The 14,502-nt window shown below is 42.8% G+C and overlaps 1 protein-coding gene across 1 annotated transcript in view; it reads left to right on the plus strand.

Annotated features, from left to right (window-relative positions):
• Positions 1-2,104: 2,104 nt before the first annotated feature.
• The window catches only part of INF2 (inverted formin 2), a 46,063-nt gene continuing 33,665 nt past the window's right edge, over positions 2,105-14,502 (plus strand). The window contains exon 1 of the mRNA XM_070931584.1: positions 2,105-2,323. The gene's annotated coding sequence lies outside the window, so the exon portion shown is untranslated. The remainder of the gene's footprint in view (positions 2,324-14,502) is intronic.

Genomic DNA, 14,502 nt, shown 5'->3' on the forward strand with positions numbered 1-14,502 from the left:
GAAAGAAAGAGAGGGAGGGAGGGAGGGAAAAAAAGAAGGGAGGGAGGGAGGGAGGGAGGGAGGGAGGGAGGGAGGGAGGAAGGAAGGAAGGAAGGAAGGAAGGAAGGAAGGAAGGAAGGAAGGAAGGAAGGAATACACCACCTGGACAAGTCTCCAAATTTTCTTGGCAACATTTCAACAGTGGCTTGCAATTCCCTTCTTCTCAGTGCTGAGTAAGAGTGACTGGCCCAAGCTCACCCAGTCTAAGGCAGAATTAGAACTCCAGCCCGATGTATGACTACATATACTGGCTCTTGAACTGGCTCTGTCTCCATAGAGACTATTTATAAATCTATCGTTGCTATTGCTTAAATTAGAGGAAGGCAATCTATAGCTATATCCCAACCTCAGTACCCAATTTGTAGCCCCAACCTCTTTAGGCAAAATTAACATTTCCAGACCTTTTGATTTTTAAAGGTTGGGAGAAATTTAAGGAGAAAAAAGGGATAAGAATTATAGATATTTACAATATCCACAGCACTGCTTAAAACCCTTGTTGGCTGGTCTACCAGTGGAGGAAATATTAAAAGGCAAAATGAGAAGTGTGTTCAACAAATTTCAGCCACAGGCAGCCCAGTGTTGTCACTTTATAATCTAAAGCCCCTAAAGGCTCAAACAGAAAGTGATCCTCTCCCACCCCCAAAAAAAGACAGGTAAAGCTGGTAATTTGATAACATTTTCAAAAGCCAAATTTGAGATGCCAGAAGTTGGACCTAAGATTTTTGTATGAAATGCTCGGCTCTACTAATGAACTGCAGTTTTTCCTTTACCCTCCCCTGGATGACCAGTTCAGCAATGAAGTACATTTTTAAATCTGCCAAATTAATATGTTGGCCTTCTGATCAACATGTTCAGGTGGCAAGTGATGGGGAAATCCTTTATAGCAGAGGTCTCCAACCTTGGCAACTTTAAGCCTGGCTTCAACTCCCAGCTTTGCTGGCTGGGGAATTCTGGGAGTTAAAAGTCTGCCAGGCTTAAAGTTGCCAAGGTTGGAGACCTCTGCTTTATGGTGTCAGAGTTCTGGACAAGATGGGCTCATAACAATCTAACAAAAAGTATCTAAATGTTTTACTTTTCCATCAGGACAAGAGATATACAGGAATCTCTGAGCAGATCTTCAAGGCACATGCAACATGCAACACAGCCCAGAAAGTTACTTTAAAGAAGTTTGATGTAGCGGGTGCGTAATTTTCCTTCCCATCCCCAAAACAATGTCACTTATTCAGATCGGCAGCAGCTCCTCAGGGTTAGGAAGGGGTCTGTTATGAGAGGAACCGATGCTCCACTGTCTCCCACCCCCCAACACACACACAGAGCCCCTCTACAGCTATTCCTCTAGAGCAGGGATCCCCAAACTTGGCAGCTTTAAGACTTGTGGACCTCAACTCCCAGAACTCCCAACTTCTGTGAGTTAAAGTCCACAAGTCTTAAAGCTGTCAAGTTTGAAGACCTCTGCCCTACAGCCTGGGATCTCCCACCAGGGGTGAAATCCAGCAGGTTCTGACAGGTTCTGAAGAACCGGTAGCGGAAATTTTGAGTAGTTCAGAGAACTGGCAAATACCGCCTCTGGCTGGTCCCAGAGTGGGTGGGAATGGAGATTTTGCAGTATCCTTCCCCTGGAGTGGGATAGAAATGGAGATTTTGTAGTATCCTTCTCCAGCCACGCCCACCAAGCCACACCCACAGAACCGGTAGTAAAAAAAATTGGATTTCACCACTGCCTCCCACCCACTTTCCCAATGCCACTAGCCGGCAAAGCTAGTCCACGTTTAGCTAGATCCCTTCGTGCGAAGTCTCTCGCAACGCAAAGAGAGGCGGAAGATGTATCCTTCCCGGGACAGCGGGGCGTAGGATCGCGGCTTTCCCCTCCCCAGAAAACGCTGGATCACGCGGCGTAACAGCCAAACGGGACGGCAATGCCGGCTCCGCCCCGCGTGAGATTCAACCCGGCGCCCTTCCCGTTTTTCCCCCCCACGCCTTCCACGTGGGAGCGCAGGCAGGGCTGTCTTCTGGGCTTCCTTCCACTTTCTAGCGCCAGTGCGCCTTCTCCTTCGGGGTTGGGAAGAGCAGGCAGGCAGGCGCGGTCGGGAGCGTCTCTGTCCTGAGCAGCCCGCGCCCGTCTGTGCTAAACCGATCGGGTTTCTTTTCCGCCTCTGTCCTCGGAGCCAAAGGGAGAGGTTTGGCCACGAAGGGATGCCTGTCTGGTGAGCCGGGACTGGAAGCGGCGGGCCGTGGAGAAAAAAGAAGGAGCGAAGGTTGGGGGAAAAAAGAAGAGAAGCGCCGGGTAAGGAGGGGACCCGCAAGGTTATCAGGAGCTGCCGAGGGAATCAAATGGGGGGGGGAGGGAGGGGGGGGGGAGGGAGGGAGGGAGGGAAGGAGAGAGAGAGAGAGAGAGAGAAATTTGGGGCTACTGTGGGAGCAAGAATGTTCTGCTGCTGCTGCTTCTAACGATATACTGGGCGATGTTTCTAGTTTGCTTCCCCCAAATCAAAACTTTTGTAGCGTCGCGAAGTGTCACAAAGCAGTTTTAAGATTGGGAGCATTTTTTATTTATTTATTTATTTTTGAGATGCCTCACTGTCTTCATTCTTTCTCTCCATTCTTCTTCAAGGCTTTCGGGCTTTGGGCAATAGTGGAAAGTTTGATTCCCTCCTCCTGCCTCCCCTCAGCCCGCCGCAGCCTTCCTACTGTGCCTTCTGTTATGGCTGGGTAGCCATAACATGGGTCCCAGACTGGTGCTTGTACTCCAGATGTGCTTGTACTCCAGATGCGCTTCTGAAATCCCCAGCTATTTGACCACACCGGCTTACGGGTTATGGGAGCGTAGTCCAATTTCCCTGACGGGCACCAAGGTTGGGAAAGGTTTTTGACAGGCTTTCAGGCAGAGCAAGGGAACTAAAAAAGCTAACAACAGTGTACCATATTCTGCTCTTTTTATGTGCGGCTGAATGGAACTGGCTGGTGTTCCATGGTTGCTAAGTGACAATGTCTGCAAAATCAGTTGGTGGTAGTTGCTTCAAGTTCATTAAAATGGGCACAAAGGTGTAATTTTGTGTACACAGAGTCAATGAATAAGTATAATGCGCTTTCCTCCCCACACACTGAATCCTGCTTTATATGCATGTGCTTCCAATTTCCACTTTCATTTCAATTCCAGTTCAATTTCATTCCCCAATTTTTGCTCCTCCTTAAAACTGCAACCATCCTGCCTTTCTTTCCCTCCAGGGTAGATTATGCAAACATGAAGAAGGAAAGTTAGGCTTTGAAGCCGCCTTTGAATTTGCAGGTTGGGTGTGTTGTTTGCCAGCTGTCAAGTTTTGGGGAGTTTTTCTTCTGTCTCTGGTGATACCAATACCTTTTCCCTACTTGACAAGCACGAAAAGTTTACTTCCAGACTACTAGCCATGGCCATCCAATTAGGGAAGTACTCTTAAGTGCTACATAACCATTCGATCTGCATATCATCACATTAGCACAGATTGCAGATGTCACTGAGAGTTATTAATGGAATTTAAAGCACCAAGAATGTTGTGCGCCTTAAAAACAACTTATTACAGCACAAAATTTCATGGATTAAAGCCCAAAGCATCTGATGACAAAGAATTTTTCCCATTTGTTTTAATGGCAATTCTTGAAAATGTTCAGCCCCTGGAAATGATATATTTTCATCCCATATTTTAACTGAAACTAATTCCCGAGGCCATTGCTTACTTTAAAAACATTTTATAATAATGAAGAGAAGGAAGTTGCTAGCCATGAAAAGTTCAATGCTGTCATGTTTCCTCCAGCTCTTCTGCCTTGAACTGCAATAGGGAGGGTTAATGGTGTATTGTTTTTTGGAATCTCACATTCCAGTGGAAGTTTATTCCCGGTGAGCACAATGGAGTTTGCTCCTGAGCGAGTGGTTTGCTCCTTCATTGTCTTCTGTGGCTTACACAGTGTAAGCATGTTTGTGTTATCAACCACAGCTGTCTGTGAAGGCTATTTTTTTTTTGTATTGTTCATTTTGCAGTTTCATTTTCCTCCAATCACCCTATTCACAATTCCTTCTTCAAGGAAAGACTCTCTGTATTTGATCAGTCTGCCATCTCACAGATTTTCATAAATGCCTTGCTTTCCCTGTATTGGTTATGGGGAACAAATAAATCTGAGTGGAGGCCTGAAGTCTTCCAGATATATAGGTTCCCATAATTCCCAGCTAGAAGATAGGGAAGACTGACTGAAGAATTTCTTACCCAGCAAGATTCACAAATGGTGCTCTTTGTGTACTTTTTAAATAGAAAAGCAGAATTAAAATATTACAATCATACAGATAGTCCTCAATTTATGACCAATTGTTTAACAGCCATTCAGAGTTATAACACACTTGGAAAGGGTGCTTTGTGGCCCATAAAGCACTTCCAGCTATCATAAAAAGTCATGTTAGTGCCCTCCTATGGTGATGAGATCTCAATGTGCGTGCTTGGCAACCTCTTTGCAATTATGACCAGTTGCCAAGTGTGTCATGATCACCATTTGCAATCTTCTCTGTCGACTTTCCCAAAATATCAGTGGGGAAGCCAACCGGAAAAGTTGCAAGCTGCTGCTGCCTGCAGGATAGCTCCCTGTAATCTCTGGGGGCTGGCTGAAATAGCTGCCTGATGGACAGAGCTGAATTCCTTCAGCAGGATGAAGGAATGGAATTCAGATCCTGAAGATTTGCACCCCCAAAGGTATTATTTTCCATGCACAGAGGAGAGCTGACATCCTCTCATGGGGTGAAGAAATGAAGCTCATGTTCTGCACCCTGCCAAAGATATTCCCTTCCATGCTTGGAGAAATGTTGAACTCCATTGGCAGACAACTCTTTCAACCAGCTCCTAAAGACAAGAGGAAGCTGAAATCCAAGCAGAGAGGCAGCATAGTAAGGTAAAGAGTGCAGGATGGCTCAGGTGGGTGTGAGAGGCCCTAGGATGCCCAACACAGGCCACAATGCAAGTGTCTCTCCCTGGGGATGAAAATCCTACTTCACCAGGTAAGATTTTCAGCTCCAAAGTCTCCCCTGCCCCACAAGAGGAGCCTTGGGCTCTTTTCCTGAGACTCCATCTGCATGATCGTTTAATAGGTGGGAATGCCGGGTTTGCAGTCATTACTAAAGCAGTCTCGTGGGCAGTCATATGACATGTCACTTAATTTCACTCAAAGACTGAGATTCCAGCCCTAACTGTGGACATTAAGTGAGGACTATTGTAATAGGCAGAGGCAGATGGATTAGACAGTAGGAGCAATAATGTCTTCCTCCATTTCTTGCTACCATTTCAGAGTTCACTGCCTTTTTATGGGGAAGTTTCATTTAGTAAACATGATAAACACCTGTTGTTAGATCCTGTCTGCAACCTATATTCATATGTTTATTATTGCTCATTAAATGTATATTCTACCCTTTTTCTAAGAGCTCAAAGCTGCTAATTTGGGGATTTCACTTCCTTTTATCCCCAGACCAATCCCCCAGGTTGGGCGGAGAGTGCCTGGTCCAAAGCAGGGGTGAAATCCAGCAGGTTCTGACAGGTTATGGAGAACCAGTAGCAGAAATTTTGAGTAGTTCGGAGAACCAGCAAATACCACCTCTGGCTGGTCCCAGAGTGGGATGGGAAAGGAGATTTTGCAATATCCTTCCCCCAGGAATAGGATGGGAATGGAGATTTTGCAGTATCCTTCTCCTGCCACGCCCACCAAGCCACACCATGCCCACCAAGCCATGCCCACAGAACCGGTAGTAAAAAATTTGAATTTCATCACTGGTCCAAAGTAATTGGGTGAATGGGTGAGTTTCCATGACTGAAGATGAATTCTGCTCCTAAATCATCATCTTAACCCCTATATCAGTTTAATAGCCTTGAATGGCAGTTTAATCAAGGGATGGGAAACTTCTTAATGGTACATTATTTTTTTCTTATTATTTCAAGCTCCAGGGCATATAATATCTGGTGATGTAGTGATGATTTTATTTATTTATTTTATTTATTTGTTCAACTTGTATGCCACCTTTCTCCGAAGACTCAAGGCGGCTTACAATGTATTTAAAAACCATATATAAAAACATTAAACATTAAAACATTAAAAACAATTAAAACCCATTCATGGCCGGATCTCGCCAGATCGCAACAGCGAGATCAACGGCCCCAGGCCTGCAGGAAAAGCCAGGTCTTCACCGCTTTTCGGAAGGCCAATAGGGTGGGGATGGTCCAGATCTCAGGAGGTAACTGGTTCCAGAGAGCTGGGGCAGCCACAGAGAAGGCCCTCCCCCGTAGGCCCGCCAGCTGGCATTGTTTAGCTGATGGGACCCAGAGGAGACCAGCTCTGTGGGATCTTACCGGTCGCTGGGAGCTGATTCCCAAGGGCATTACAAAAATTTCCCTTTTTTCCATTTGTCAGAGCCTGAACAGTATACTGATTGTGAAATTGGTGTAAGCCTCACAAGCCTCATCATTGGTTTTGTTACTTTAGTAACACATGCCAAAATAATCAGGGTCTACTTGCAGTCCGTGGTCATGGTTGTCCCTCCTTGGCTCAGTATGTCATACTCTGACATAGCCTTTTTGGTTACCAGCTACAAGTGTTTTTCAAACCTAGTGTTTGAGATGTCCAGGACTGCATTTTAACTTTCTGTACATAGACTACATGTCATCTTCTTTCTGGCAAACCCAACCAGCTTGCTTCCTTTTGTATAATATCAAAAAATAATGTCTCCTTGTATCAAGTTCAACTCTTGGCAATTTCATATATGTGACAACAAGGAGTTTGTCATTGACTCCTTGGATGGTTCTGTATCTTTCCTATCTAATCTATCAATTTTCTGTACAGCTATCAATGGCATTTGCGGGGCAAGTCAAAAAGTCAAAATGGCAATACACCTTTAAAGTGGAGGGGTTTAAATCAGGTGATCAGCAGAGATGGGTTTCAGAAGGTTTTGACCAGTTCTGGAGAACCGGTAGCGGAAATTTTGAGTAGTTCGGAGAACCGATAGTAAAAATTCTGGCTGGCCCCGCCCCAATCTATTCTCTGCCTCCCAAGTCCCAGTTGATTGGGAGGAAATGGAGATTTTGCAGTTACCTTCCCCTGGAGTGGGGTGGGAATGGAGATTTTACAGTATCCTTCTCCTGCCACACCCACCAAGTCATGCCACACCCACCAAGCCACACCCAGAAGACCAGTAGTAAAAAAATTTGAAACTCACCACTGGTGATCAGTACTGCCATCTTGACTTTGTTTATATGTCCCCACCCCAAATGGGTGCTCTTGCTGCCAGTAAAATACTAATTAGGTCAGACATTAATTAGCTCTTTTGAGATTAATCAAGATCCGTTCAGGGCTGTTATCTTCCATGTAAGAGCCTTGGTGGCGCAGCAGACTAAAGCACTGTTAAGTAACACCAGCTGCCTGCAATTACTGCAAGTTCAAATCTCACCAGGCTCAAGGTTGACTCAGCCTTCGATCCTTTTGAGGTAGGTAAAATGAGGACCCGGTTTGTGGGGGCAATAAGCTGACTTTGTATAAAAAAGAACACCGCTTTTGGGGAGGGGTGTGTGAAAGCCCTACTAAGCAGGTATATACAAAAGTATGAAGGCTATTGCTTAACGCATTGTAAGCCACCCTGAGTCTCCAGAAAAGGGTGGCATATAAATTGAACCAATAAATAAATAAATAAATGTCAATTGTATTGTGTTTACAGCTCATTAGGGACTAGGCATTAATTAATAATTAATATTTCACTTAATTTATTTGTTGCTTTTCAGATTTTAATGTTTTTAAGCAGACTTCTACTTTCCCAGAAAACTTTGGTTTGTTTGTTTATGAGATTTATAAAATCACCGAACAAAAATAACTTGACTCTAGGAAGTATACAGCATAAAAATAAACTAAAGAAAGAAGAAAAAAAAATGCAAAATGTAAATTCAAAATATAAAATGATGGCCAAACGCACAAGAAAACAATCTTTAGGTGGGAACTCCCAACCAACTGTCTCTAATAGCTAAGTCTTAAGGGTTTCCTTAAGTGAATTGGATCCTGTTGTATAACAGGGAGAATGCATTCTATTCCATGTTTCCATGTTTTCTCTTATTGTTACTTTATTTTATTATATGAAAGTGTCTACACTAACATTCCCCCTTCTCTTATAGAATTGGATAGAATTTTTATTGGCCAAGTGTGATTGGACACACAAGGAATTTGTCTTGGTGCATATGCTCTCAGTGTACATAAAATAAAAGATACATTCATCAAGAATCCAGATGTTCTAGAGAACAAGGAAACCAATAAAGGAGAAAATTTGTAGCTCACGGTTGAAATGAGTGGTCCTTGGTGCTCTTTGAGCTTGGAAGTTTTCTTGCAGACATTTCATTATCCACATTACATAACATCAGCAGAGCACGAAACATCTGCAAGGAAACAACCAAGCTCAGAAAGCACCAAAGACCCCTCAGAACAGGGGAAACCAAAGAAAAGACACACTTCCTAGGTTTCATAAAATGCCAAGATTTTTAAAAAGGAACCTGGAGTAAACCCTTCGGGAGCTTGTAGAGCATGTTCGTGAGGGAAAGTGGTCCCTCAAGTAACCCAGTTCTATGTCATGAAGTTGTACCTTCAGAGGTAATACCCAGCACCTTGAAACACACATGGAAGCTTGCATGAGCATATCAAGACATGCCCACAACCACCCAAACTGCTGCTTTTTGTACCAATCAGGAGAGTAAACTTATAATAAATAAAAATAGTAATAGTTAAAATAATGCTAAATCATCATCATCATGATTGTAGGTCAAGGCATCCACATAACCAGACCCAATTTTATGACTTTGTTTCCAAAAAAACAGAGACAGACACTATTGTTCAGGCATATTTTCCAGTGGTGGATTGCTCCCAGTTCTGTACAGTTCTTTAGAACCGGTAGTAAAATAATAATAATAATAATAATAATAATAATAATAATAATAATAATAATAATTTTTATTAGTCATATTTCTATGCCGCCCACTCTCCGAGGACTCTGGGCGGCTTACACCAAAGACAGTATACTAAATAGCATATTGCCCCCAACAATCTGGGTCCTCATTTTACCCACCTCGGAAGGATGGAAGGCTGAGTCAACCTTGAGCTGGTGAGATTTGATCCACTGATCTGCTGAATTAGCAGTCAGCTGAAGTAGTTACAGTACTGCACTCTAACCACTGCGCCACCTCAGCTCATAAAAGCAGTGGGAGGAACCACCCACCCGCCTGGATGTCATAAATGATGATTTGCACACTCCCGTTGTGCGCAAATAAGGGAAGGGAAGGGAAGGGAAGGGAAGGGAAGGGAAGGGAAGGGAAGGGAAGGGAAGGGAAGTAGAACCCACCCCTGATATTGTCCACTTTAAAAATTACTGCAATATGGACAATAATACTTTATTATAATTAACAGAACCATCTCCCTTAGATAGCAAGCCATCTTTCTCAGTCGAGCAATTTCTTTGCAGTGAATGCATATGTAATCTGAGAAGGTGAGCTCTTTTTTCCCCATTTTGGCTGATCACAGTCATCTTTTCTTCATTCTGCACATTTATATCCTAAATAAAAGCCCAGATCCTCTTTCAGTTTACTTTTCTTCTAATTTGATCTTTTAATGCATGTACCAAGTTGCACTTTATTTAAACACGAAATACAATCCAAATAATTTTTGTGATGACGTTTACTTTTTCCAAACATGATTAGTGTATTGTTTATTACCGCTATTTTTTCTCTTAAAAATATAAATCCAGACAGAGCAACACAAATTGAAAGAATCAAAATGCAGCTGGCTGTGATTTCAGTCATGGTGATGTTGGAAACAAATGTTCAGGATGCTCTATTAACCTGACCCAGTTGTGAAAGAAAAGTCTTCATATTGTAGTTGGTAGAAGTCTAAGAAATTGGATAATTGTGTGGTGGTTATTTTTGTTTGTTTTTGCCTTTCTTGGTGAGTGCAGCATCCAGAGGAGATTGGAATTGAAAGGGGTCACCTTGGCCACAAAATACAACTTTTGCTCAGTGCAGGAGTGTAGAGGAAACTATCTACTCCGCTTAGAATGTAAAGGATGTATATTTGTGTTTTTATTTTTATAATTATAATGTACACTGAAGACGGCATTTAATTTCGTTGTACCATGTGCAGTGACAATAAAGTAAACTAAACTAAATTAAGACATGACAAGAAGGAGAGCCCACACATTTCTCAAGTTTAATTTCTCTTATTGTTAGAAAGTCTTTTTAACATTCAGCTGGAATCTCTCTTCTTATATCTTGACTCCATTGTTCCACATCTTTCTTCTGTATGAAGATATTTCTTTTCACCTGATCTTTTTTTAAGACTTAAATGTACCCAGTTTTCCTCAACCTGCCCTTGGATCATTTCCACAGTAGTGACATATAGCATCACCCAGGCATCATTGAAGCAGTATAAAGCCGGCTCACATTATTATGCTGGCAAAATTACGGCTGGATGACTCCAGAAGATGTTATAAATCACAAATGACCTTAGTTTCTAATCTTGATGTTCTCATTGCTCTTTTATGAACCCATTCCAGTCTGACTGACTTTTTCTTAAATTGAGGTGCTCTGAACTGAACACATTACTTAAATGGGATCTGGCTATTAAAGCATACATTAGCATTGTTTGTTCATATGGTTTGAAAACTATACTTCTGTTGATGCAGCCTAAAATTACGTTTGCCTTTTTTCAATCCTGTCACATTGCTGATTCATATTCAGATTGAAATCAGCCCAGTGGTGAAGTCCAAATTTTTTTACTACCGGTTCTTTGGGCGTGGCTTCATAGGCGTGGTGTGGCTTCATGGGCGTGGCTTCGTGGGCATGGCAGGGGAAGGATACTGCAAAATCCTTATTCCCTCCCCACTTTGAGGCCAGCCAGAGGTGGTATTTGCTGGTTCTCCGAACTGCTCAAACTTTCCGCTACCGGTTCTCCAGAACCTGCTGGATTTCACCCCGAATCAGCCCCAAATTGTTCCTCAGGGACTGTTCAGCAGTGACCAATTCACAAGACTTTTCATAAGACTTCATAAGACTTTAAAAAAAAACAGTTATTAAAACTGTGCAAATATGGACCACAAAGAATCCCCCTCTTAAGGATATGGGCAGTTTAGAAATGTAAAATATAAAAGTAGCAATCATACATGCCTTTGAAAACTCAGGTTTTACTAAGGAAACGGCAATGAAGGAGAATGCAGCAATTGCTGGGGAAACAGCAATTAAATAGGAGGAAAAGTATAGCAGTGAACAGCCGCCCCTGAGGTCTAGCAACCGCATGTAACATGTACAGTTTTTAAGGAAGAGAGTGAATCCCATATATGTTCTGTACAAACTATTTTCTGTACCTAAGAGCGGGAGAGAGAGCATGCATTTTTGATAAGCACAGAGAAGTCCCGGTATGCATGCCTTACTTTTGGGACACAGGAGTTCAAACAAGAGAAGAATGCAAAGAAAACTGAAAAAACACCTGTATGTAACAGACAGAGCAGGAAAGGAATGAGAGAAAAAGGACAGGGAAGAGAAAGAGGTCTGAGTAGTCAGCCTATGTGTAAAGAAAGGCAATACATTAATTTGGCAGGAGGAGAGTGAGAAGGATAAAAAATGCCATATCTGTCCATTTTACACTCCTGGTTCTCAAGGATTGACACTGCATGGTGCCTCCAGAAGTTCCTAATAGGAGAGCAAGAAAAGTAGGGGATCCTTATCCAAAGCTACTAGCTAGAGTTTTTTGGCTGACCTAGAGTTAGGATTCCTGAAGCCACAATCCCCTAGGAGATGGAGTGATAGAATGTGTACCTGAAGCAGCAGAGAGGGAGGATTTGACCAAATCAGAGCTTTCCCAGAAAGAAACCCAGATTAAGAGACTGTAAAGACTGTATTCTGGGCTCAATATCACCACAGATGGGGACTGCAGCCAAGAAATTAAAAGACGCTTGCTCCTGGGAAGGAAAGCTATGGCAAATCTAGACAACATACTAAAAAGCATCACCCTGCCAACAAAAGTGCGTATAGTCAAGGCTATGGTTTTCCCAGGTGCAATGTATGGCTGTGAAAGTTGGACCATAAGAAAGGCTGAGCGCCAAAAAATTGAGGCCTTTGAAATATGGTGCTGGAGAAGGCTCCTGTGAGTCCCTTGGACTGCAAGACGATCAAACCGGTCAGTCCTAGAAGAGATCAACCCTGATTGCTCTTTAGAAGGCCAGATCCTGAAGATGAAACTCAAATACTTTGGCCACCTGATGAGAAGGAAGGAGGAGAACCTAATGCTGGGAAAGATTGAGGGCAAAAGAAGAAAGGGATGACAGAGAATGAGGTAGCTGGATGGAGTCACTGAAGCAGTAGGCATGAGCTTAAATGGACTCCAGAGGATGGTAGAGGACAGGAAGGCCTGGAGGAACGTTGTCCATGGGGTCGCAATGGGTCGGACATGACTTCGCAACTAACAAAAACTGGACTGTGTAGTCCAGAACTGGAGGCTGGAGGGAGAGAAGAAATTCAGGGTAACCACATTTTACAATATCTCAGGTTATATCTAGTATCTTAGAAAATTATAGCTTTAATTTGGCAAGATTCTGTCTTGTTAGGTATAAGCAAATAAAAAGGATTTGACTTGATTGAATCTCACTGTCTCATCTCTGGGCTGGGCCCACATGGGCCTAGTTCAGAGGGTAGGCATTGCCATATTCCTCCTGTGTCTGCCCTGGTCCCAGCTGATCAATGAATCCAATTACTCTTTCAGACTGTGAAACCCAACTCAAGAGGACATTCCCAGAACCTAGAAAGATTTTGGTTCTGAGGTCTAAAGAGGCAACATGCTAGACGAACTAAATTCCACTCCCAGAAGATCAAGAGTTTTCTTGATATCTGTTAATTTGAAGAGGTTTTCTCCTGTGCAATATTGGAATTTCTGGAATGAGTCTCTTGAGACAAGCTCAAAGAGAGGGTGTGCCTTTTCACACTACTGATTCCAACCCATGAAATTCCATGGTTGAGGTTCACTGCTGAATGGTTTCTGAATGGTTTCATTAAATGAAAACAAAGAGAAGCTACACTCCACAACAGAGGTCTCCAACCTTGGCAACTTTAAGATTTGTGGACTTCAACTCCTAGAGTTCTTCAGCCAGCAAAACTGGCTGAGGAACTCTGAAAGTTAAAGTCCACAAGTCTTAAAGTTGCGAAAGTTGGAGACCCCTGCTCCGCAACATACTGGAGCTACATATTCCAGTGGGACAGAGTTGGCATGCTTCAAGTCCCATTGATGAAGCAGTCACCAGATGAACCTTATTTGCCTTCATGGCTGCCCCCTGGAATAGCATCTTCCAGAGAGTCAAATGGCCTTAACTTTGGCCTTTGTTAAATGAACCCTTAAAACTTGGCAGTTGTTCCAGGTCTTGTGATAGACCCCCATGTACGATGACTGATTTACTAGAACCTGTGCTGTTTTTCTCTGGACATTTGTTTTATATTCTTTTAGTCTGAATTTTATACATTGTTTTTATATTATACACCAACCAGAGTGACAATGAAGCTAGGCAGCCTGTAAATCTAATCAATCCATAAAACTATTTATTGCCTATTTAGGCAATAAGGATAAGATGTTTAAACTTGAAAACTTACATAGGCTGATCTTCTGCTTTGTTCGGGACTCTTGCAATTGTATTTGATGATGAATCTCTACAATAAAAGAGGCCCCTCTGTCTTCCATGGCAGTCCCATACCTTGACAAACAGCTCTCGTATACATTCTTTAAGTGGTTCAGTGGCTAAGATGCTGAGCTTGTCGATTGAAAGGTCGGAAGTTCAGCGGTTTGAATCCCTAGTACCGTGTAATGGGATGAGCTCCTGTTACTTGTCCCAGCTTCTGCCAACCTAGCAGTTCAAAAGCACATAAAAATGCAAGTAGAAAAACAGGGACCACCTTTGGTGGGATGGTAACAGCGGTCTGTGCACCTTTGGTGTTTTGTCATGCCGGCCACATGACCACGGAGACTTCTTCGGACAGCACTGGCTCTTCGGCTTTGAAACGGAGATGAGCACTGCCCCCTAGAGTCAGGAACAACTAGACATATGCGTGAGGGGAACCTTTACCTTTACCTATACATTCTCTACGTTGCATAATGAAGAGTTCCAAATATCTTGAGATCTTGTTCTCTGAAACAAAAGTACAACCATAATTCCTTGTTTGTTAGACTTATATGAATAGTTATCCAAAACCAAAGTAGTATGTCATTTGATTAGCAGTTTTTCAGAGCACTGCTGAGGGACATGAACATGTAGAGAATATGGATGATTTGTTTGAAGGAATAAGCACTGTGTCAGAGGAGAATCTTCTTTGAGATTAATCATTCTCAGTTTCTTTTAATTAATTAAGTTGACCTGTTCCCTAGCAGAACCACTGTGAATTTGGAGTTATCCATTTCTTG

This window comes from Pituophis catenifer, unplaced genomic scaffold (genome assembly GCF_029215685.1).
Source record: "Pituophis catenifer annectens isolate HBS135680 unplaced genomic scaffold, rPitCat1.0.hap2 SCAF_1, whole genome shotgun sequence".
In the NCBI taxonomy this organism is placed as follows: Eukaryota; Metazoa; Chordata; class Lepidosauria; order Squamata; family Colubridae; genus Pituophis; species Pituophis catenifer.